The sequence below is a fragment of the Pan troglodytes genome, chromosome 3 (genome assembly GCF_028858775.2).
Source record: "Pan troglodytes isolate AG18354 chromosome 3, NHGRI_mPanTro3-v2.0_pri, whole genome shotgun sequence".
Classification (NCBI taxonomy): domain Eukaryota; kingdom Metazoa; phylum Chordata; class Mammalia; order Primates; family Hominidae; genus Pan; species Pan troglodytes.
The window spans coordinates 175,767,337-175,792,068 of record NC_072401.2 but is presented as its reverse complement, the minus strand read 5'-3'; the positions used below and the strand labels follow the sequence as shown (position 1 = coordinate 175,792,068).

At 36.9% G+C, this 24,732-nt stretch overlaps 1 long non-coding RNA gene across 1 annotated transcript in view; it reads left to right on the top strand.

The window, feature by feature from the left end:
* Positions 1–18,852, top strand: part of LOC107974482 (uncharacterized) — a 56,964-nt gene extending 38,112 nt beyond the window's left edge. The window contains exon 3 of the long non-coding RNA XR_001717289.3: positions 18,424–18,852. This is a non-coding gene — a long non-coding RNA (uncharacterized LOC107974482). The remainder of the gene's footprint in view (positions 1–18,423) is intronic.
* Positions 18,853–24,732: the final 5,880 nt, after the last annotated feature.

Genomic DNA, 24,732 nt, shown 5'->3' with positions numbered 1-24,732 from the left:
GAGTTGGACTAAGCAGGATGGAGATTTCTTGACATCATAAGGAGCATTCATTTCAATTTCTCATTTCAGAAACTTGAATACTAGAAAGGCTTTCTATCCCACGCCTTACTTTTTGGCAGCCAGCCAGTTATTTTCTATGGTTCTAGTTATTGGGGTACGGAACGGTTTGCAGAATTAAGTTAGAATTTTCTTTATAGCTTTGAAATGTCTAGCTAAATGTTCCTAAATATGGTACTTCTTGGTAAACAAATAAAAGTGAAATTATTTCTACATCAAAATTGAGCAAGGAGAAAATTAATGGGCAGTATTTAGCAGTTTCTTTAAATTTCCTTCAGTTATGAATAGCATAAATAAGAAAATTAAATGGGTTAGTCTTACTACAGAGACCTTAATTCTAAATACTTTGGGTTCATATATATGACCAATTTAATTAAAGGAGGTTTTGACCAGCAACCTAAAACATGCCATATCATACTATAAGAAATGGGTTTTCTGACTTGTTAGATAATCTGGAAAGGTGTTGTTCTGATTAAAAGGATAAAAGGCTTTTCTGTTCTGTGAGGTATAAAAAGGAATTCTTTCAATATCATGAATAGAACCACTCATGTCACGTTCACTTAGTGGTTTTCAATAAATAAGGAACATGATTGGTTGCACTTTGCTATTTTTAGACATTCACTGTATTATAATTTCTTTATATTACAGAAATCCAGAACAGGATAAATCAAATCACCGGTTCAGTGTGCTAAATTAGCATATTCAGCTCTTGAAGAATTTATGGAAAATGGCTTTCAAAATGCAAGCATGTCTTTGTTCTCTTATATTTCTTCAAACCAGTCTCTCATTCATTTCCAAATATCTAACATTTCAGATTCATTTTTGCTTTCATTTTTTGCTCTCTCCTTTTCTAGACAATGCCAAGCAGACTGGGTAATATAGGGAGAAATCTCAAGAAGTACCACGAAGTAATGCTCATCTCAAGACTTCTGCTGTTTGCCAATTTTATTTCTTTTCTTCTTATTGAGATAGTAATTCCCACTATGAGATTCATTAGAAATCAGGCATTAAGGTTGGAGTCTTTCCTTAAAAGATATTAATATACACAATAAGAAAGGAGGTACTGAGGCTGGTGTGTTTCTTCTGTTTTTCAACTTCTTTTTTTTTTTTTTTTTTGAGACAGGGTCTCACTCTGTCATCCAGGTTGGAGTGCAGTGGCACAATCTTGGCTCACTGCAGCATCCTCCTCTCAGGCTCAAGCAATCCTCCCATCTCAGCCTCCCAAGTAGCTGGGACCACAGGCCTGCGCCACCACACCTGGCTACATTTTTTGTATTTTTGATAGAGACGGGGTTTCACCATGTTGCGCAGGCTGGTCTCACACTCCTGAGCTCAAGCGATCCACCTGCCTCGGCCTCCCAAAGTGCTGGGTGTCTTTCAACTTTTCTATTACTTTTTGTTTGTATATTACTCTTGGTGAAACAAAAAAAATTGTAAATTGTAATATATGTTATTTGTCCTCAGGAGTTTATCATGAAACAATCTAGGAACAAACTAAAGCTAATAGTAAGTAGAGAAATTAAATAAAACCACCTAAAATAAATGTGATACAGATACTAGCCAGGACAAGGGGGTTCCGAAGGGCAGAAGCTTATAAGTCCAATTTATGTGTAGAAGTCACTTGAGTTGGGCCTTGGGTTATAGTATAAATCAAGAGTGGGTATCTTCAGATGTACTTGAATGGATGTAACAGAGGTAAAATTTCAAGTACCGTAATGACTAATATGGCAGTGACAAACTTTGGGGAGGCTAGGGTACCACCTTAAGTGTGCCAAGTCATGAAGGAAATGCTTAAGTTTACTTAGCATCTTTCCGAGACTCACACGAGGAGGATTTGGAAAGATGTCTAATACAACCAAAAGAGGAGAATCAAAAGATCAACAATGATTGCTTTAAAATGTTGGCTTCTGCCAGTGTTGCCCCAAGTATATTTATCCCTCTTCCTTTCTACTCCTCAATTTTCAGACACTTTGATGAAACAGAATAAAACTGGACTTTTTTTTTTTAGATATTCCTATGCATTCCACTGCTTTAATCCTACCTAAGTAGAGATGTCCACAATAGAGAGAATGGAGCTGTCACATCGTTTCAACTGCCCAGGTAGTTCCTACTGGCTGAATGGGATTGTCACCTTCACACCTGCTAGAGGCTTGGAGCATGCAAGAGTTTTATTAAATGGCTTCACCTTTCTTATGAAAATGCAACCACTAGTACTCTTCCAATAAAAGCTTTTCTCAAGTGTGAGTATACACTTGGCATGGAATATTTTAGCTATTTTCCCTCTCAGGACTCATGTTTTATTACATAGCATTTAGTCTCAACATATGTGGATACATATTTTCTTTCTGATAGTTATTATGCTTTTGTTTCTTCATATTTGTTTTATTCTTGATTTGAAAAAATTAATTTCAGAGAAACCTCCAGACTACATGCAAGCCAGTGCAGGCATTTGATATCATGAAGCTATGAGAATTCCCAGTTATGGGAAGCCCTGATGTCATAAGACAATTAGACCAGCTTAGCTCGGAACAGTTTCAATGAAATACATTCATTTCACACTGTATTAATATAATCCTTGTATTACTTCTTTTTATCAGTCTCACAAGTCTTAATTTTTCCAGTCAGATATAAATAAGACACAATGCAAAAGAAAGCTTAAAGAGGGAGAGGTGAGGAGATTCTTTGAGGCCAGGAGTTCTAGACCAGCAGGGCAATATAGTGAGACTCTGTTGCTTAAAAAAAAAAGAAGTAAAAATAACAAGAAAGCTTAAAGAATGGTAAATATCCCTTTAAAGTACATTTCTTCCTATGTCAGTCTCCAGGTTTTCTATCCTAGTTGTCACTTATTAACTCAGAGTGTTCATATTTGTGTTAAATTGAGGAAAGGTGAAATTCATTCTGAGAATATTCAGACATTGATAAAAAGATTTGTTCTCTCTGGGCAACATTCTAGGTCAGTGAATTTAGCATTGAATAAGATGTTATTTTGTATTCAAATAACAGCTGTATCTGGTTTACCCCTTGTGGCGCAGTGAGGAAAATTAGGCAATGTGTAAGTATAATTTTTGTTATTTACTATGCTACATATTCAATTAGCTTGAAAACAAAAAACAAACACCAAACCACTCATTCCACCGTATAGCCCAGAGCTACCATTTCCCTCTCTAAGGGGAAGAGAACCTAAGCATTGGCTAGGAGCAGCTGCAATTAGAATTTCTTTCATAGACTTTCCTGAAAACCCAATAAAAGAAGTAGAAAGGAGAGGCTGGGCCTATTACATTTATTGGAGGCCCACAGCCTGGTTTCTATTAAGTTTGACAGTATTTATTTTTGAAGCTAGAACCATGTACTTACCTATGATTGCAAACATTGTTTTCAAAATATCAAATAACGAATGTGCAAAAACTGAATAATAATGAAATGGATGGAAAGTGACAAAACGGAAATTCTTCTCCCCTACAGCAAAGGCTCAAAAATTCCAGAGGGTGGACAAACATGAATACTTCCTGTCTCACTGTAAAGGTTTTTGGTGCTTAAATTTTAAGTCTCCATTTTCAGTCTGTGATTGTCTATCAATTATATTTAATTAATGTTTTTATTACAATAATATTGTGCCATCAGTTACAAAATATTTTATAAAACAATGCATATTCGTGTTATTGCCTTTCAAGAAAATTCCAGAAAATTCATAGGGATATTCCCCTCAAATTTTAATGTTATAACATTTCCCGTGTAATAATGTGTCTTAAAAAGTTGCCACTTATAAAATAGTTTTCCCATATGACATACCCAAATTCTGGGTCCAAACCTTTATGTTTCTGTCCTACAACATTTTCTCGTTTGATAGTTGGTCATGTGAAAAAAACATGTTATGTTTTCATGTTATGTTTCTCTAAGTGGAAAGATTTTTCCAGTGAACAAAATCTTAGCTCGATGTTCCCAGTAAGAGTCTGAACAAGTAATCTTGGTATGTTGTAGAACTTCAAGTTCTGTTATGAGCAGAATTTCCTCACAAATGTAGCAAAATTATTGCTCTTACTTTTCAGTTTTTCTTGTCTTTTTTTTTAATGAAGGACTTGAAACCACCAAATCTTATTTTCTTTCTTATGGATTCTATTAATTATAATGCATATTTGAAAATTGAAGCTTTGTAGTTATTAAACTACCTATTACTTCTGATGTTACCTTTTGGACAAATGGTATTCATTTAAGTTTGCGTTCTGTGAATTTTTGATTTTACAAGAACCCTTTGGCTTTAGAAAGAGAATGAGAACATCTCTGGATTCTTTCACCCCTTTTTAACGGTGGGGCTCCGTGTACTTTCCACTGAAGGAGTGAGCATTGTCAACTAGTTAACACAAGCTATTGGAAAAATCCCTGCATTTTGTATGGGAAGAATAATTGCACACAAATGCACTCAGGAATCCTATGGAAAATATAGTGCTGTTAACTGGCATGGTTACAACACAATTTAGCAAGTATGTTAGAACAAATTACCCCCTTTAACCATAAGCCATTCTGTTTCACGCTTCTTAATGAAGGCCTGTGCCACACACTAGAATACTTCTCACCTCATTACTACTCATAAAAAGCAATGATCCATTCAAAGTCTCCTCATATCTCCCATATGAGTGGTAAAGAGCTTCGCCTCTCATTCTGGCAGGAGGACAGGGAGGCTTCTTCCCAGCCTGCCTTTGAAGTAGGTCATTAGAATGTTTACTAGATAAAAGGACTCAAAAATTTATCTGTGTAATCTCACTGTTGTCATGTGTTAATGTTCTATCCTTCCTTTAAAAACAAAACAAAACAAAGCAAACAAAACCCAAAGACATTTCTGTCCCTGTTTAGAGAATACAGGAGATTTGTAACACTCAGTGCAATTTTTCTCCTGCAGTATTCACAAGATATTTTCAAAGAAACTCTAAAAAGCAGGAAGAATTTAATGGGCCACTGAAATACAAAGTATGGATTCAATAAAAAGGCAGGAAGAGAAGCAAGCTGATAGGCCAGTTAAGAAGAAACAGTCCAATTTTAGAATTAAACAACTTTTTCTCTCCACGGAGTGTCATCAAAAGGAAAATAAAGTTGAGTATCCTTGGAAATAACATTATATCGGTTACTAATGAACACGATTTTCATCTAGACTGAAATATTTTTCCCCTATTAATTTCAGGGACAATATATGATACTACTTAAGATGCATTGTGCGTGCTCAATAAAATTTGAGCTGAATGCATGCTTTTTAGATGATGATGATAAGTGGAGAAGGAGGAATTTTTCATAATTTTTTTGAAGACATTCTATAAATTTATATAAATACACTATAAAATTATGTGTGTATATGCATGTGTGCATATATATATATACATGTGCACATATTTTAACATCTGACTGTATAATAAGAATGAAAAAGGCTATAGAAGAGTAAACATATCCAAAAATACTATTTAACAACATTAGAGCATTTCAATTAGCAGGAAACATATTTGTCATCTCCATGACATATGAATTTCCATTTTGGCTATTAGCTTAATAGTATCCAAAAGAATAGCAATGTTTGCAATTCAAGAAAAAGCCCATACTAGGTACCAAAACAGTATGAAAACAAGGTACTAACATCTAACTTCTGTAATGCAATAAAACACTGAAATCTGACACAGATTATAAATTTAAATGGTGTTTAAAATCAATTTCTTTGTAGGAAAACTACGCTTAATGTAAACTCTCGGACGACATTTCCAACCTTTCTTTGTGGTATCTCTGAAAATTTATCTCATCACCTGATGCAATACCGTCAAACCCTACCCAACACTTACGCTGAGCAGTTTCTAAATTAAATTGCTATTCTCCAGGCGCTTTCCCAGAAACGCAAGCTCACGTCAGATCACACTCACAATGCTACAGGAGGGAAATGTTGGTACTGTATTTTAATAGGCCAGGGGAAGCACGTGCTCCTAGAGACCAGTCGACCCCTGCAATAATAACTGCACAGCTTTGTTTCATTTGAAAACATAAATCTGTACACACATACTTACTCAGACATATATCCATGTATACAGAAAAAAGTTCAGCTAATAACAAAAGAAAGGATGAACATTGGCACTGTAGATGTTGACAGCATTATGCAAACTTCTCAATATTCCCTTGCATGCTCAACTTTAACTTTTGTTTATAAATTCCACTTAGACATAATTTACAACTTCTGTTAACTTAAGCTGGGTTCTGTAAATCTGTCTAAAAAAATCAGGGCAGAGTGCTTTGAGATGTTACAAATATATCTAGATATCAAACATTGAGCTGCACAAATTATATCCACTTTGGAAACTCTAAGTTTGTATTTATGTCAATAATATATTTTAGTTCTGCTGTTTTTAAAATGATGAAGCAAGTCTTACTCTTTTTTTCACCCTGCCTTTTCCAATCCTTGCTGAAATATCTATGAAAGAGACTTACGAGCCCAAGACAAATAAAATGAGAAATTCTGGAGGTTGTCACGATTTAAAAACACTTTGTAAGGTGATTTGAGGAGAAAAAAATACAAAGGTCAGGCAAAATTTCTTGCTAACTACCTGAAATTTGTAACTTTATTCTAGTATAGTTTAAAAACTTCAATACATAAAAATGTTATAAAGCTTTGTATCTGTTATTTCACCCTTGTAGAGCTATTGCAGAGATCTTACCTTCTCATCTTTTTTTAGAAATAGTTGAAATGTCAGAAAAATCTGGATTAAAAGAAAAGGATAAATCCCACCTCTTTAGTAATTCTTCCTATTTAAATTGCTTTTGAGATCAAAGACAGAAATTGAAGCTCTTCTGAGAGTTTGAATTTTAAAATATCGGAAAAGCAAAACACTTGGCTTCAGTTTTTTTCATTTTTTTTTTTCACTTTCCTTGAAAGAAGCAGCTGTACTTTTCACTCTGCAGTTTTGGGAAGAGTGGAGAGTCCTGACTGATGCCCCTTTAACCTGAAAAGAGAACACTTAGCCAGCAGCATACATTTACAATAGGCTTTGGTTGGAGTGAATTACTCTAATTTGGGGCAGGAATTAAAAAGATTAAGTGAAAAGCAAAATAATGGAGAATAAAATAACTTGATATACTTTAATACAATGGTAGTTTTTAACTATGAATATACAGTTGTAAATCAAGTATTAATATTAAAAAGGGGGGCAATTCCATATCAAAATGCAATTGGATATGCATGTGGAGACTTTCTTAAAGAGAGTGTCAGATTCAATTGCATTATTTTCCAGTGGTGGAAGATAGTGGTTGATAAAAAGGTATAAATTGACAGGTAATTTTATTCAGAAGTAAACTTATGCTTCTATCAGATTTAAATTGCTTAGCAACAGCCAGAATAATTTCGACTGATAAGGTTATTGTCTTTTCTTCTGCTGGTATGTTGCTGTCTCTCATATTTCAGTGATAATTCTCCAGTTCACGGCTGTACGTGTGGATGATCAAAGAGAAGCATTTTAGCTTATGTATGGTACAGCTTCCTTTAAAAGTTTGCTCCAGCATTGTCCAAGCCCTCTTTGGTGACCTAAATACCCTCCTAGGCTAGATTACTCATTTCCATGGCTTCAGCTACTATCTGTCCTACCTAAGTTTTCCAAATATATTTCCAGATCACATATGTCCCCCAAGCTCTAGCCCCTCTTCCTGCTTGAATGCCTTATAGGTGACCCAAATTAAACTTCTGTTCTTCAACCCCTCCTTTCTTACTTGGAACCCTGTGTTGGTTCATGGCCTTAGCACCCACCTACTTGCTCCGGTGAAATCTATGAGTTGTCCTTTTTCCTCCCCTTTCCTTCCGTTTCCAGTGTAATCCATCACAAATTCTTCAGATTTTATATTACTAAATAACTGCTACACATCACCCCAGTCCAGGTCACTGCCTTCTCTCACCTAGACTAGGGCAACAGCCTCCTGATCTTACAACAGCAGCATAAGGATGAGATGCTGCTGGCAACAACGAGGTGGGGGTGATTGCAGGCTCCTTTGAGTTTTTCCCAAGTATGCAGATCACCCTAGCAGGAGCTCTTCACCCTAATAGCAGTGGGCTCCAGCCTCCCTGCAAAACCCAAAACAGCCTCACTGTGTCCCCACAGATACCATCAGGATCTGTTGGCCAGAGTCCCTTTCTCCGAGGTCTAGGTTCCAGCTCTGGTCCCTCCTCCAAGCTTCTAGGTTCTAGTAACCCTATTCTCTTCTCCTTGTACTCCTAGCCTTAGGGATTCCTGTTTCTTGAAGTTATAGTCTTTTGTTGTCTCATGCCTATGAAGCAATTCTCAATTCTCTTTGTTAGACTTACCAACATGGTTTTCCTCTTTCTTACAGACTTCGGCCGATAACACCCTCACAGCTCCAGACAGACAGGATTTTTAAATTCCTCAGACTCTTTATCGTTCTGCTTCTTGAGTTTCCCACATTCAGTTCCTTCTGCTAGAAATGTTTTCTGTTCCTGTTCTCCTTTCAGCTCTCTCACCCCTTAACTCACAGCTTGTGCCTAGGCAACCCCTTTTGGAATGCCACTTCCTCAGGGAGACCTCCCTGACCCTCTAGACCAGGTTGAATCTCCACTCATCCTTCCTCCTCCTCTGAAGCCAGTCACACCACTTTCTTGCCTGATGCCCATCTTCTCTCCTGATTTAAGCAACAAGAGGGCAGAGAACATATTTTGTTCCTACCCAGTACCAATTTCTATGCCAAACATATTGTAGGCAATCAATGTTGATTGATTATTGATTAAACTTAGTTTCTTATAAGCAGAAAAATATTGGGTAAAGTTTTTCAGCTAAGGATATAATTTTAGATTTGTTTCCCTTCTCATTTTAGCAATTGCAGGTATATGGGCAAAGAAATGTGAGACCTTTTTTTTTTTTTTTGTCTTGTAGGGACTTTATTTCACTCATAATGTCCGTCAGGGCCCCCTCCAACTCCTGGTACCAAGTTACTCTAAATAAATATATCCTGTAAGCAAAAACTCTGCAAATACTGTATCAAGGAAAATTCCCTAGTTTTCTTTCCATCTAAAAGATGACCCCTATGCCTCTCCTTTGGAAACATTCTGGAACTGCCACTGCTTTTGCTTTTGGACTTTAATTTCCCACTTGGCTGTTTTTTCTGTTACGTGCTATTTCCAAAATTCTAGCTCATACATTTTTTCTAGAGTCCTACAAGCATGAAGAGGTACTGTTAATTCAGTTGAAGCATTTCTTTTTGTTCATTACCTCACAAGATGACTTTGCAGTTAAAGCTCCCAGTAATTTCTTTAAAATTTACAAAACTGTTATAATATTGCTATATTAATGAGAATAGCCAAGAAAATATTGTGTGTCTCAAAGAAAGTGATTTTATGACTGTGGACAGAAGTGTTTTCACAAAAAAACTAGAAAATGAAATCATTTTGTTTGGAGCAGCTCTTCCCTTGTCTTGCCCCCCATTGCTCCCCAGTAGCTGCGGTCAGCCCAAGCCCATCACTGCCTCATGCCATGAAGACTGCCCTCCCAGGTGGTAGGAGTTTCCCATCCTCACCTAAATCAGTTACCTGTTCTTTGCTCCACCTTCTCTCAGAAAAATGAAATGGAAAAACTAATACAGATTAATAAATTAGTGGCTACTGAGGGCTAAGGAAATCAATTTCAGGTAAAATATGCATCTAAAATGGAATTTTCTAATCTCATCATATCTAAATTGTGCGTTTTGAATGGTTTGTATTTCTTTCAATAGCAGATAGCAGATATTTAACACCTCTGCTTTATTATTGTTTTGTAACAGACTGCAGAGGTTTAGCAGTACTTCCAAATATCTTGTATTTGATGGTGATCAAATACTGTATAGCTTCAGAGTCCCATATTTCATGTGCATTGCCTTAACTCAAAGGACAAACTCCAACTGTGTGTTGTAGATATTTGGGGGCTGAGGTAGCCTTGGAGCTAATGCTAGTATTTGCTTACTTCACCTTTGAATAAAATCTTCCAAGAAAAAGAATCTTGAGTAATTATTCACACGTATTCGCAATGAGGTTCCCACCTGAGTCTTCGCCTTTCTGGTTAGGCAGAAGGGAGTATGTTTTCATGATACTGTCACTTACTGATCTGCTACTGTGTGCCAGGTAATGTTCAAATAGTCTCTCATATAATCCTGATAGTACTGCAATCTCTAATTTATCTTTGAGGAAATTGAAGATTAGACTGATTAAATAATTTACCAAAGTTACATGGTTAGTTTAGCTGCTTGACTGGAATTTGGATTCAGACCCTCTTTGAGGCCAACTTCCTGGCCCTCTTAGTCCTTCTGCTTTGTCACTGTCTCTTCACTTTTTAGAGGCACAGTTTTATTCACAACTAAATATATTACTTATTTTAATGTATCTTTTAGCTTAGCTTTTTGATAGGACTCAAGATCACTTAATGGAATTCTGGCCAAACTCTGGTCTGTACATCCAAGTATCTGTTGCTTACATTCTTAAAGATGGGGCTTTGGGAATTTTATAGGCCTTGGCATTTTATAGTATAAATAAATTTTGCTCTGAATGGCTTCAGTGAGAATAAGCAGACTATTTGCCTGCTACCTCTATTCTGATCACTGTAATCTGTTTTGGAAACAAAGAAACAGAAAGCCCTTAAACCTATGTAGCATGTCAACCCGTGTAAACTACCCTCTATTGTTCTTCAGTGATGTGTAAATACACATTGATGTAAGAAGTTTATAATGTTAACAAATTAAGTTTCAAAAGCATTTGTCAAATTTAGGACTTATTAAGTGGTATAGTCTTAGTCTTAGATGAAGTTAAACAAAATTCTTTTCTGGCAACTCCAGTAATCTTTTACCTGGACAGGAATTTAGATTCATGAAGCTGTAACAAAATGTTCAGTACTCAAGTTCCCAGTAAACTTTGAACAAGAGGCAGTGAAGTGCTGTAGCTGGTTCACACTGGCTCACAAGAACAGATTATTAAATAGGTATTTTGTGATCTGGTTGTTAAAGACAGCCAATAATGAAAATTGGAGTGGATAAACTTACAATTAAATAAATTATATCAAAAGGAAAGGTAATAATCAAAATTCACTAGTTTCTAATTAACTTACATCATAATATTATCTGTGCTCTTGAGATTATTTATAATTATTGTGTCTGTCTGGTGGAAATACTATATAATGCTGTGCTATTGCATATCTCTTCCAAACTCCATGTTCAGGGATTTTGGTAGCTTAAATTCTGTCATTGTGGGAGTACTTAAACCATGGAAATCAGCAAACACTAAGAATCAAGCCTTTAATATTTATTTATTTATTTTTGGTAGTCTAGACTTGAGGAAGTGATGGAAGAAACGTTAAGAACACAGATCAAACCTAAAAGGATGTGGATGTTGTAGCTGTAGCTGCTACCTTGTGAATAGTACACAATTTGATGACATATCCTTCCAGTACTGTTTTTGCAAACTATTATCTGATTCAGCAAAGGAACACATCCCTGATACATGAATAAAGTTCCAACATACTTTGACGTGTTTACTTTCACCTTGCTTGTTAAGGTAAATGGAATATTAGCCAACATTCACGTTGATACTGCATTCATTAATTGTAAAGAGATTGATTATGGATTTAAGAATCTGGCAAAAATAAACAAAAGCCTTCTGTGAGAATAAATTGGCTATATAAAATGTAAAATAGTTTTAGGTATTTCATTATTACTTACAATTTGTATACTATACATTGTGTATATTAGTAAAATTTATAAGAAATAATAAACACAGGTATATTATATATATATATATAATATATACATATATACATATTTATTTATTTCCCTTCTGGAAAGCCTGGCGTTAAGCCTAGCACACGCACCAGCACACCATTGACAGAAGCCAAGCCTTATTTTGATTCCAATTTATTCTCTGTGAATTGTAAAGTCACTGCCTGCCTTTAGAGGGCTGAGGCTTGTCCTTGCCACTGTTAATTAATGTATTCATATAATTAGCTGAAGAAATACAAGTGCTATAGAGGCTATGGGTAGAATCTCTCATGGCATACTTAAAAGTCTTCTGAATGTTAATGGATGATTTGCCCAGAATGAACAAACACCTACCTCATTCTACAGATTTTTGGAAAACTTCCTCCCTTTTGGAAAACATGTAGTATGGGCTGTCTATGACATCCAAGAGAGCTTCATATTTCAGTTGAATTTTGTTTCCCTCTGGATATAGTTAGTGAGTTAAAAAAATAAGTGAAATTTTTCGAAAGACTTACTTCGAAAAGCCTTAGAAGTTTTTGTTATCGCGGTCAATGCTGAAAATCTTGAGCAATAGAGTCTAGAAGGGAAGTTTTACCTTTTATTTTAAGAACGTGAAGTTCCTGTCTTTCTTTTTTATTTCTTCTCTCTTCTCTTGTAGCTTCTGTCTCTTTTTCTTGTATTTCAGTCTTTCCATTCTTTGGAGATTTTAACTGAGAACAGAGGCATAGATAATCCAGAGATACAGGAGAATTCGTGGAAAGTTACAAAAAATCGGGCAGAGAACAAAGTATAACTGTAAACATTTTATTGTTTTAGATATTTAGTGTAATGGGGAATTCTAAAATAACATCTGAGTCATTATCTTCGAAATATTTCTAACTTATTTCTGTACTGAAAACCATTATTACTTTGAAGATTGTAGGTAACATGAAACAGTAGGAGTTATTTCTAACGCTAATCAATGACTGATGAGAAGACTCCATCCTGTTCAAGATTTCACCTTCCACAGGTTCCTATGGTGATTCACCCAAGATTAATGAGGCATTTTCCACAGAAACTGTTAGACTATGTTTTTGCAAATTTCTGAGACAGGCTGTGTGTGGCGGTGGGGTGCAGGAGGGTGTGCACCCCCGTCTGTCTCAGAATGTTTATGCACAAACATTCACAATAACTATCTCGAGAAGCCTCACAAGAATCTGATTTTCTTTCTGGCTATTTGTGAAATGTTTTGTTACATCGTAAGGTGTGAGGAAACTTTTGACCACAGAGAAGCTAGGTGCTCATCATATGGCCAGCAACAAACCCCCCTTTTGTTTATTTGGCTTTATGAATCTAAATACTTATGATTGTCCTAAGACTCGAGTAATCAAATAACAGTCTTCGTTTTCTCTCATTGATAAAATTATCCAGCAGATCTAAAGAGATCACCTAAAGCGATAAAAAAAATACTGTTATTATGCAATTGAACCACCTAGACTAATAGGATGTTTGGTGTGTGAACTCTAACAGCAAAATAGATTTAAATTAAAATAAAGTTTCTCACTACTATAATATTCAGGAAATTTTCTAATATTACTCTAGAAAAAGTTCCTGCTGTCAGAATATTTCTGAGTATGAAATCTTTTTTTTTTTTAATTCCTGTACCTTAAGTTCTAAGAGCAATATTAATCTTTGCTGGAAATCATTTTCATTTTATTTGGAATAATTTTTTCAATATATATTCTCTTTTTGCTTTCTATGAAATAAATCTATTACCTGAAAGTTTGGTACATTTCAAGTTGAGGCATGAAACTGAGATTAATTTCTCTTAAGAAGCCTTTGCCCCCACCCCCACTGCCCAGTTTTGTTGCTCTAATTAATGATTAAAAAAACAAGTTTCCCATGTTTTCATTGATCTAGATTTCATGCTTGCTTATTTTTAAATTATTTTACCTGTAAACTTTGCTGGCTTGAGATCTGTGACATACGATCTTAACTCATCCTTTTATCTTCTAACCAGGATGGAAAAGTTTTTCTTTTGCTCCTTATAACGGTGGTGGTAAATCCAAAATAAGCAAGAATTCTGGTTCCTAAGAAAACATTGCTTATGAGCCTTCCTACTGCATCTAACTGGGATAGGCTTTCAGTGTTATAAGGTTACCTCTATTTCTCAGTAAGTCTCATCTTTCATAGAGTCAAGAAATTCCATTGTTGCCAGACATCTTAAATACCAACAAATCCAAACATTTTATTCTTCAATTAATGAACTGGGATTTAAAGATCTTAAGTCACTTGCCAGTATCCTACAAATGGGTCAGAACAGAGAACAGAATAGAATATAGATTTTCAAGCTTATATTTCTGTACTCTTTTCACTACTTCATGTGGCTTCTTTTGAAACCTAAATCATCTTATCTGTGGTTAGTCCTTATAAATGAATTAGAGGTGATTACGAAATTTTAATATTTTTAATATTTATTTGATTGTCTTAGCCATTGAAATGTTACATCTTGCACAATCAATAGGTGCAGGGTAGATTAGGTTATAATCTGTGGCAATGTTTACTGACTTTCTGAGCCCCAAATATCTCTTTTTTAAAAGACAGAGTCAGCCTCTGTCCCCCAGAATGGAGTGCAGTGACATGATTATGGCTCACTGCAGACTCGACCTCCTAGGCTCAAGTGATCCTCCCACCGCAGTCTCCCGAGTTGCTGGGACTACAGGCACGTGCCACTATGCCCAGCTAATTTTTTATTTATTTTAATTTTTTTGTAGAGGCAGGGCCTCATTATGCTGCATAGGGTGGCCCAAATAACATCTTGTGGGGAGAAAAGAAATAACTAATTTTCCCTGGGTAGAGTTAATTGTACAAATTTCTACAAATTCCTAGGGTAAAGAAGAATTTTGGTTCCCTTTAGTTTCTTTCTCTCCCGCCTTGCCTCCCTTACTCCCTCTCTTTTCATTTCAGTTGACTTTCTGACACCAAAATATTCACTTCTTGAAAGATAAGACACTTTGACCCAAATGGGAGCCAGCTAGCTTGAGTTGATGGCCCCATAAAGACTCTGAGAATACCAGAAACAGAAAGTACCTTGGAGATCATCTGGCACGCACTTTTTACTTTACCGGTGAATTCCAGAGACATGACCTGGTTTGTCAAGGCCACAGATATTGGGAGTCAGAGCTAGAGACTGGGATCCCTACTTCTCTTTCTATCACATGATGATATAATGAGGTAGTCAATATGTACTTTTGTCCTAGATAAGAAGAAGAAATAAAGAAAATAAATAATGAACTATACCTATTTTTTTGAACTTCTCTGGAAACATGGATTCAGATATTTATGTGTAGTCTGTCATATTTACAGACATGGGTGCAAATGTGGAAACTTTCAAATTTCATTAGATGTCATTTTTATAGCATTTTTTGATGATCATAGCAAAAATTTAATGATCTCCTTCCATAATGGTAAATATAATAAAGTACTATGGAAAGTTTTCATGTACAGAACAGCCCTGTTATTGAACTGGTTATAATTTAATGACAAGATGGTTGGGCGTGGTGGCTCACTCCTGTAATCCCAGCACTTTGGGGAGCTGAAGCGGGGGTATCACCTGCGCTCAGAAATTCAAGACCAGCCTGGTTAACATGGCGAAACCCCATTTCTACCAAAAATACAAAAATTAGCCAGACATGGTGTCACGTGCTGGTAGCCCCAGCTACTTGGGTGGCTGAGGCAGGAGAATCACTTGAACCCAGGAGGCGGAGGTTGCAGTAAGCTGAAATCACACCACCGCACTCCAGCCTGGGCAACAGAGCCAAGACCCTGTCTCAAAAAATAAATAAATAAATAAAAATAATTTAATGACAAGGAAAGTGTAAGTGATTGATTTATAATCCACTTTGCTCCAAAAAATTTTAGGCAACTAAAATATATGTGGTACTAAAGGAAAATGGTTGTGTGTTCTTCTCATGGTCACTGTAGTAGAGGCAATTGTATATGCTCACTTGCTTCCTTTTCTTCCTGTGCACATGGCTTAACTACATTTCCCTGCCTATGGGTGTGGCCACAGCATTGAGTTCTGGCAATAGAATGCAGGCAGAAGTGATGTACCCCACTTTCAGACCTTGCACTTCAAATCGATCTTGTGATTGCCACACTCTATCTCTGCCAGTCTTCCAGTTAGGTCCAGTGCAATAACACGAGGCCCTATAAAGGTAGCAAAACCACAGGAAGCAAGAAGATGAAATCTTCAAATGACGGCATAGGGCAGAATCATCCCTAGACCCTCTCAAACTGCAACTGACTGTGACAACAGTAAGAAACAAACTTCTATTGTGTTAAAATATTGGGTTATTGGCTTACATAACCAGATTTAATACAGACCATTTAACCACAGAGGAATTACTTGCTTTGGAAGTTTTGGATTAAGAAATAATTGCTTCATTTCACATCTGAATGTGTTTTAGAAAAAGATATAATTGTTTCAATACAAAACAATTCTCACTGTAAATTTTGTACTTGATTAAACTTATCTCCTAAGAAAAGTCAGTTAGACTAAAATGCTGTTTGAATGAATAACTCATGAGTTAATGAGTCTATGATACTGGAAGATCATCAGTTATGTATTGTGCAAATATTTTCTCTTAATCTGTGGCTTGTCTTTTCATTTTCTTATACTGTCTTTCAAAGATTAGCTGTTTTTGATTTTGACTATGTCCATCTGATAAACTTATTCTTTTATGGTTTGTGCATTTTTGTTATCTCCTCTAAAAAGTGTTTTACCTAGCCTAAGGTCATAATTTTTTTCCTATGTTTTCTTTTGAAAATTTAATAGATTTATCTTTGACATTTGGGTCTATAATCCATTTTGAGTTCATTTTTATATCTGGTGTGAAGCAAAGCTTGAAGCTTATTTTTTAATATGCATATCTACTTGTTCTATTATGATTTGTTGAAAATACGATTAATTCACCATTGAATTACCTTAAGCTTATTTTATTTCTGTCCTTTGCTAAGTCCCTGCTTTTACGGTAATTTGTCTTTTATTTATTACATTTCAACTTTTATTTTAGATTCAGGGTGTATATGGGCAGATTTGTTATACGGGTATATTGTGTGAGGCAAGTTTGGGGTGGGATTATTCTGTCACGCATGTAGTGAGCATAGTACCCAATAGGTCCCCATCCTACTTTCCCCCCTTCAGCAGCTTCCAGTGTCTATTGTTCCCATCCTTATGTCCATGTGTACCTAACGTTTAGCTCCCACTTATTCATGAGAACATGGGGTATTTGGTTTTCTGTTTCTATATTAATTCACTTAGGATAATGGCCTCTAGCTGCATCCATGTTGCTGCTAAAAACATAATTTTGTTCTTTTAAAATGATTCCATGGTGTATATGTACCATATTTTCTCTATTTGATCCACTATTGATGGATACCTAGGTTAATTTCATGTTTTCGCTATTGTGAATACTGCTGTGATGAACATATGAGTGCATGTGTCTTTTGGCTGAATGATTTGTTTTATTTTGGCTATATACCCAGTAATGGGATTGCTGGGTAAAAAGGTAGTTCTATTTTTAGTTCTTTGAGAAATCTCCAAACTGCTTTCTATAGTGGCAGAAGTAATTTAGATTCCCAACAGTGTATAAGCATTCTCTTCTCTCTGCAGACTTGCCAGCATATTTTTTTTTTTACTTCTTAATAATAGCCATTCTGACTGATGTGAGATGGTATCTCACTGTGGCTTTGATTTGCACTTCTCTAATGATTAGTGAGGTTGAGCGTTTTTTCATATGATTGTTGGCTGCGTGTAAGTCTTCTTTTGAGAAATGTCTGTTCATATCCTTTGCCCACTTTTTAATGGGTTCTTTGTTTTTGCTTGTTGAATTTTTTTTCTTTTTTTTTTTTTTGAGACAGAGTCTCACTCTGTCACCCAGGCTGGAGTGCAGTGGCGCAATCTTGGCTCACTGCAACCTCCACCTCCCAGGTTCAAGTAATTCTCCTGCCTCAGCCTCCCAAGTAGCTGGGATTACAGGGGCCCACCAACACGTCTGGCTAATTTTTGTATTTAGTAGAGACGGAGTTTTGCCATGTTGGCCAGGTTGGTCTTAAACTCCTGACCTCAGGTGATCTGCCTGCCTGTCTTGGCCTCCCGAAGTGCCGGGATTACAGGCATGAGCCACCGCACCTGGCCGAATTGTTTAAGTTCCTCATAGATACTAGATATTAGACCTTTGTCAGATGCATAGTTTGTGAGTATTTTTTCCCATTCTATAGATTCTCTCTTTACTCTCTTGATAGTTTCTTTGCTATGCAGAAACTATGTAGTTTAATTAGTTCCCGCTTGTCAATTTTTGTTTTTGTTGCAATTGCTTTTGAGGACTTAGTCATAAATTCTTTGCTGAGGCTTTCCAGAAGAGTACCTACTAGGTTTTCTTCAAGGATTTTTATAGTTTTTGGTCTTACATTTAAGTTTTTAATCCATGTTGAATTAATTTTTGTACATAGTGATAGATAAGGGTCCAGTTTCATTTTTCCGCATATAGATAGCCAGTCATCCCAGCACCTGCTTCATGGTAATTCTTAAAGTCATGACTTATAAGCCATCTAACATTGTTGTTCTTCAAAAAATTGTATTGGCAGTGATGTCAGCAGGATGGCTGAATACAGACACCTGGTGTTCATCCCCTCCTCCACAGGAAAGGACTCAGGCAACAAATAAACAGCTAAGATTTTACTAGAGTATGAAAGGGAGAGCACTGGAGTGCAGTGCGGGGATGGAGATGCAGCTGTGGTGGCTGGAAGTACAGGAGGGCAGCTGGAGGCACCTGGCCTCTGAAGCCTGTCTTCTTCATCTGGGTGAGATCTGCTGGAGTCAGGAAGGACTTCCTGCTGCAAGGATAAAGGTAAGCAGAAGATCCCCACCAGTGCCCACTGCCATCACAAACACCTACAGTCCTTATAGCAGGTGAATCCAGCAGTCCTCACAAGTCCTGAGACAGGTTTGGAGTCTTGCTGGGAATTCACACAGTTGCATTGTCCCAGATTAGGAGAACAAAGTGTGGACCCCCAACCCTCTATTCATCCCCTGTGAGCCATGGTGCTATAGCATGGCACCATCCTGAGACCAGAGCCACTTCTGCAGTGTGCCCTGCTCTGAGGGCCAGTAGCCACTGCACTTCTCCAGCACTTGGGCTCCATCTTCATTCCACCAAGCCCATATGAGAAGCTGAACACCTCAATCCCAGATTCGTAAAGCATGGGCCCAGGATGGGCTGTGGCTCTGGTCCTGTTCTGTTCAGGGTGAACCTGCCCTTGAGCTGGCCAAACTGCTGCATACCCTCCCCAAAGCAGGAGAGGCCCCCAAGCCTGTGAGCAGCTGACATGCTCCAGGGCCAGTGAAGTGGCTATATGCTTGCACCCAGGAACTGAGAAACAGTCCCACAGCACACCTGCACCCTCCAGAGAGAACCCTGGTCTGCCCCAGTGGCCCCGTATCCCCAATCAGGGCCTGAGAAACAATTCCTCAGGCCACTCTTGGCAGGTATGATACTAAGCTGACCAAATAGCCGAAAACACCTATCCCAGACCTGAGTATCAGCCCTGTGGGCCAATCCAGGTGGACATGCCCCAGGCTGGCCAAGCAGCCATGTACCCACATTCCGGGCCTGAGAAACAGTTTTTTGGGCTGCTGTTGGTGGGGACACCCCTGAGCCAACCAAGCATCCTTGCAATTGTGTTTCAGACCTAAGAAGCATCATGACCTGACAAACAGTTTCACAGGCCACTCTTGGTAGGTATGATCCCAGGCTGGCCATACAGCCAAAAGCCCACATCCTACATCTGAGTAACAGCCCAGGCTGACATGACCCCAGGGCAGACATGACCCCAGGCTGGCTGCCTATTGAGTAATTTCTTACCTTTTGCCTCTTCACAAATGAAATGCTATCATTTGTGAAAATATGAATAGAATTGGAGGATATTATGTTAAGTGAAATAAACCATGAACAGGAAGTTAAACACTACATGTTCTCATTCATATTTGGAAGGTAAAAAAACGTTGAACTCATAGAAGTAAAATAGAACAGAGGATACCTGATGCTGGGAAAACTTGGGGGAAGGGAAGGATAGGAAGGGATTTGTTAAAGAATATAAAAGTTAAACTGGATGAAAGGAAGTTCTTGTGTTCTCTACCACTGTAGGATGACTATAGTTAACAATAATATATCATGTAGTTTAAATAGCTAGAAGGAGGATATTGAATGTTCCTAACACAAAGAAATGATAAAAATTTGAGATGATGGATATGCTAATTATGCTGATCTGATCACTGTCTATTTATCAACACCTCATTATATATCCTAAGAATATGTACAATAACTATTTGTCAATCTAAAAAATTAGATAAAAATTGTTTTGTCTATTCTGGGTACTTTACATGTTCATATATATTTTTGAGTCAGCTTGTCAATTTCTACAACAAAAGCTTGTTGGGATTTTGATTGAGATTATGCTGAATTTATAATTTGTGAAGAATTGATTTCTTCACAATATTGGACCTTCCAATACATGAACATAGCATATGTCTCCATTTGTTTAGGTGTTCTTTAATTTTTTTAAACAATGTTTTGAAATTTCCAGGATTTTTCACTGATTTAGTTAAATTGATCCTTAAATATTTAGCTTTTGATGCTGTTATTTTTATTGAAAATTTCTAATTGTTACATTCTAATACATGAAAACAGTATATATAGTGAAATTTCAAATAAAAATTATATATAGAATATATAATATGTAAATATACTTTTTGTATTATATGTATGTCATATATTTATATATTGTATATATGTCTATATATATTTATATATTATCTATATATTTATATATTCTGTATATATTTTTATATGTTATATATATTTATATATATTTTACATACATATTTTACTGGTCAGGTGAATTTCTCAGAGGCAGTTTACAATTTGATATTTTTAATGTCATATATATATATATATAATTTTTTTTGAAACAGGGTTTAGGGGTTTTGCTCTGTCATGCAGGTGAAGTGTGGTGGCGTAATCATGACTCACTGCAGCCTCGAACTCCAGGACTCTAGCTAAACTCTTTCCTCAGCCTTCCCAGCAGCTGGGACTACAGGTATATGCCACCAAACCTAGCTAACATTTTTAAAAATTTTTTCTTTTGTAGAAACGGGGTCTTGCTATGTTGACCAGGCTGGCTTTAAATTCCTTGCCTCAAGTGATCCTCCCATCATTGCCTCCCAAAGTCTTGGGATTACAGGCATGAGCCACTGCGCCCAGCTACAATATATTTTGGATGCTGACTTTATATCCTGTGACTTTGCTATGGTCGCTTATTATTTCTAGACATTTTTGTTCTTGACAGAGTCTCACTGTGTTGCTTAGGCTGGAGTGCAGTGGCACAATCTTCATTCACTGCAACCTCTGCCTCCTGGGTTCAGGCTATTCTCCTGCCACAGCCTTCAGAGTAGCTGGGACTACAGGCACGCAACACCATGCCCGGCTAATTTTTGTATTTTTAGTAGAGACAGGGGAATCACCATGTTGGTCAGGCTGGTCTCAAACTCCTGACCTCAAGTGATCTGCCTGCCTCGGCCTCCCAAAGTGTTGGAATTACAGGCGTGAGCCACCATGCCTGGCCACGGTTTTTTTGATCCTATAGGATTTTCTACCAAGACTGTCATGTCATCTATAATCAAGTACTCTTTTATTTCTTTTTTTCCAATTTGTTTCTATTTTATTTCTTTTTTCTCAAAGCTTATTGTACTGACTAAGATCCCCAGAATAATGTTGAATAAAAGTATTGGAAACAGACATCTTTTCTTGATTCTAATATCTAGGGAGAAAGCTTTCACTATCATATACCATTAGTAATAAGATTAGCTGTACAGTTTCTGTAGATGCCCTTTACCAAGTTGAGAAAGTTCCCTTTTATTTATACTTTCCTGGGAGTTTCTACCATGCACTAATGACATTGAATTTTGTTGAATGGTTTCTCTACATCTATTGAGATGATCATATGGCTTTTCTTTTGTAGTCAAATTTAATTTGATATGATGAATTACACTTATGGATTCTTTTTCAATGCTCAAATAAATGTTTATTCCCTTTTATTCTTGACATTATTATTTGGTCAAACCAGATGAAATTACAACTATTTGAATTTTTAAAGTAACAAAAGAGCAATTATATGTAGTATAACAACAACAAAAGTATAAGTCTAGTTCATTTAGCAATACCAGAAACAAATTGGTGGTTACATTCTACTACGCAAACCGCATAAAGATCAGACCTCTCCCCAAACTAGGGTTATGCTTTAGTGGTATCAGTAATAAAATTAGACGGTATCTCTTTTACAGTTAAATCTATAATTCAGGCAGGGGGAATGAAACTCATTCATTTCCAAGTCACCAAAAGCTCTTTTCTGGGGAGAGTGGGCTACAATATTAATTGAGAACAGGAGAGAAAAAGGAAAAGAGTATACCAGAAGCCCAGAAATCCAACATTAGATAGGGTCAGTGCTTCCCAATAGTATAAATACCAGGTCAACTATCCAGTCACTTTCTTCTCTCTTTTTTTTTTTGAAACAGAGTCTCACTCTGTCATCCAGGCTGGAGTGCAGTGGCCTGATCTCAGCTCACTGCAAGCTCTGCCTCCTGGGTTCACACCATTCTCCTGCCTCAGCCTCCCCAGTAGCTGGAACTACAGGCGTCCACCACCACACCCATCTAATTTTTTGTATTTTTAGTACAGACAGGGTTTCAACATGTTAGCCAGCATTGTCTCAATCTCCTGACCTCCTGATCCACCTGCCTTGCCCTCCCAAAGTGCTGGGATTACAGGCGTGAGCCACCGCGCCTGGCCTCTTCACTCTTTCTGAGAGACCTGACCACATCCTTTCAAGCATCAGTATATGGTGCCTCCAAACTGAGGCATTTGAAAAACAAATAAACTTAAAACTCTAGAACAGCTTTAGATTTATGGAAAAATTGTAAACATATTATAGATAATTCTTGTGTACCCCACACCTGGTTTCCCTTATTAGCATCTTACATTGGTATGGTATATTTGTTACAATTAAGGAAACAATGCTGACAAATTATTATTAACTAAACTCCATATTTTATTTGGATTTTCTTGGTTTCTATCCAACGTCTTTTTCTGTTTCAGAATCCCACCTATGCTAAGGCATTACATTTAGTCATCATAGCTCTTTCTTCACAGAATTAGAAAAAACTACTTTAAATTTCATATGGAACCAAAAAAGAGCCCATATAGCCAAGAAAATCCTAAGCAAAAAGAACAAAGATGGAGGCATCATGCTAACTGAATTCAAACTATACTACAAGGCTACAGTAACCAAAACAGCATGGTACTGGTGCCAAAACAGATATATAGACCAATGGAATAGAACAGAGGCCTCAGAAAAACGTCACCCATCTACAACCATCTGATCTTCAACAAATCTGACAAAAACAAATAATGGGGAAGAAATTCTGTATTTAATAAATGCTCTTGGGAAAACTGGCTAGCCATATGCAGAAAACTGAAGCTGGGCTCCTTCCTTACACCTTATACAAAAATTAACTCAAGATGGATTAAAGACTTAAACATAAGACCTAAAACCATAGAAACCCTAGAAGAATACCTAGGCAATACCATTGAGGACACAGACATGGGCAAATGACTAAAGCAACAAAAGCCAAAATTGACAAATAGGAGCTAATTAAACTAAAGAGCTTCTGAACAACAAAAGAAACTATCATCAGAGTGAACAGGCAACCTACAGAATGGGAGAAAATGTTTGCAATCTATCCACCTGACAAAGGGCTAATATCCAGAATCTACAAATAACCTAAACAAATTTACAAGAAAAAAAACAAACAACCCCATCAAGAAGTGGGTGAAGGATATGAAAAGACACTTCTCAAAAGAAGACATTTATGTGGCCAACAAACATGAAAAAAAGCTCATCATCACTGGGCATTAGAGAAATGCAAATCAAAACCACAATGAGATACCATCTCACGCCAGTTAGAATGGCAATCTTTAAAAAGTCAGGAAACAACAGATGCTGGAGAGGATGTGGAGAGATAGGAACACTTTTACACTGTTGGTAGGAGTGTAAACTAGTTCAGCAATTGTGGAAGACTGTGTGGAGATTCCTCAAGGATCTAGAACCAGAAATGCCATTTGACCGAGCAATCCCATTACTGGCTATATACCCAAAGGATTATAAATCATTCTACTATAGAGACACATCCACCTGTATGTTGATTGCAGCACTGTTCACAATAGCAAAGACTTGGAACCAATGCAAATGCCCATCAATGATCGGCTGGATAAAGAAAATGTGGCACATATACACCGTGAAATACTATGCAGCCATAAAAAAGGATGAGTTCATGTCCTTTGCAGGGATATGGATGAAGCTGGAAACCATCATTCTCTGCAAACTAATACAGGAACAGAATGCCAAACACCGCATGTTCTCACTCATAAGTGGGAGTTGAACAATGAGAACACATGAATACAGGGAGGGAACATCACACACCAGGGCCTGTCAGAGGGTCGGGGGCTAGGGAAGGGATAGCATTAGGAGAAATACCTAATGTAGATTATGGGTTGATGGGTGCAGCAAACCACCATGGCACATGTATAGCTATGTAACAAACCTGCACGTTCTACACATGTATCCCAGAACTTAAAGCATAAGTAAAATAAAAAAATAATTAAATGAGGAAGAAGAGTCAAATTTTTGTGCAGAAAAATTTGAAAGAATTTATGTAGATACTACTTCCTCAGTGAGGAAGAGCATAACTCTATGCTCTTTAAGTCGGACATGAACATACTCATTTCTTTCAAAAGAGTACAATATGAAAAGAGGGAAAAAGAATAACTGTACAGTAAAGAA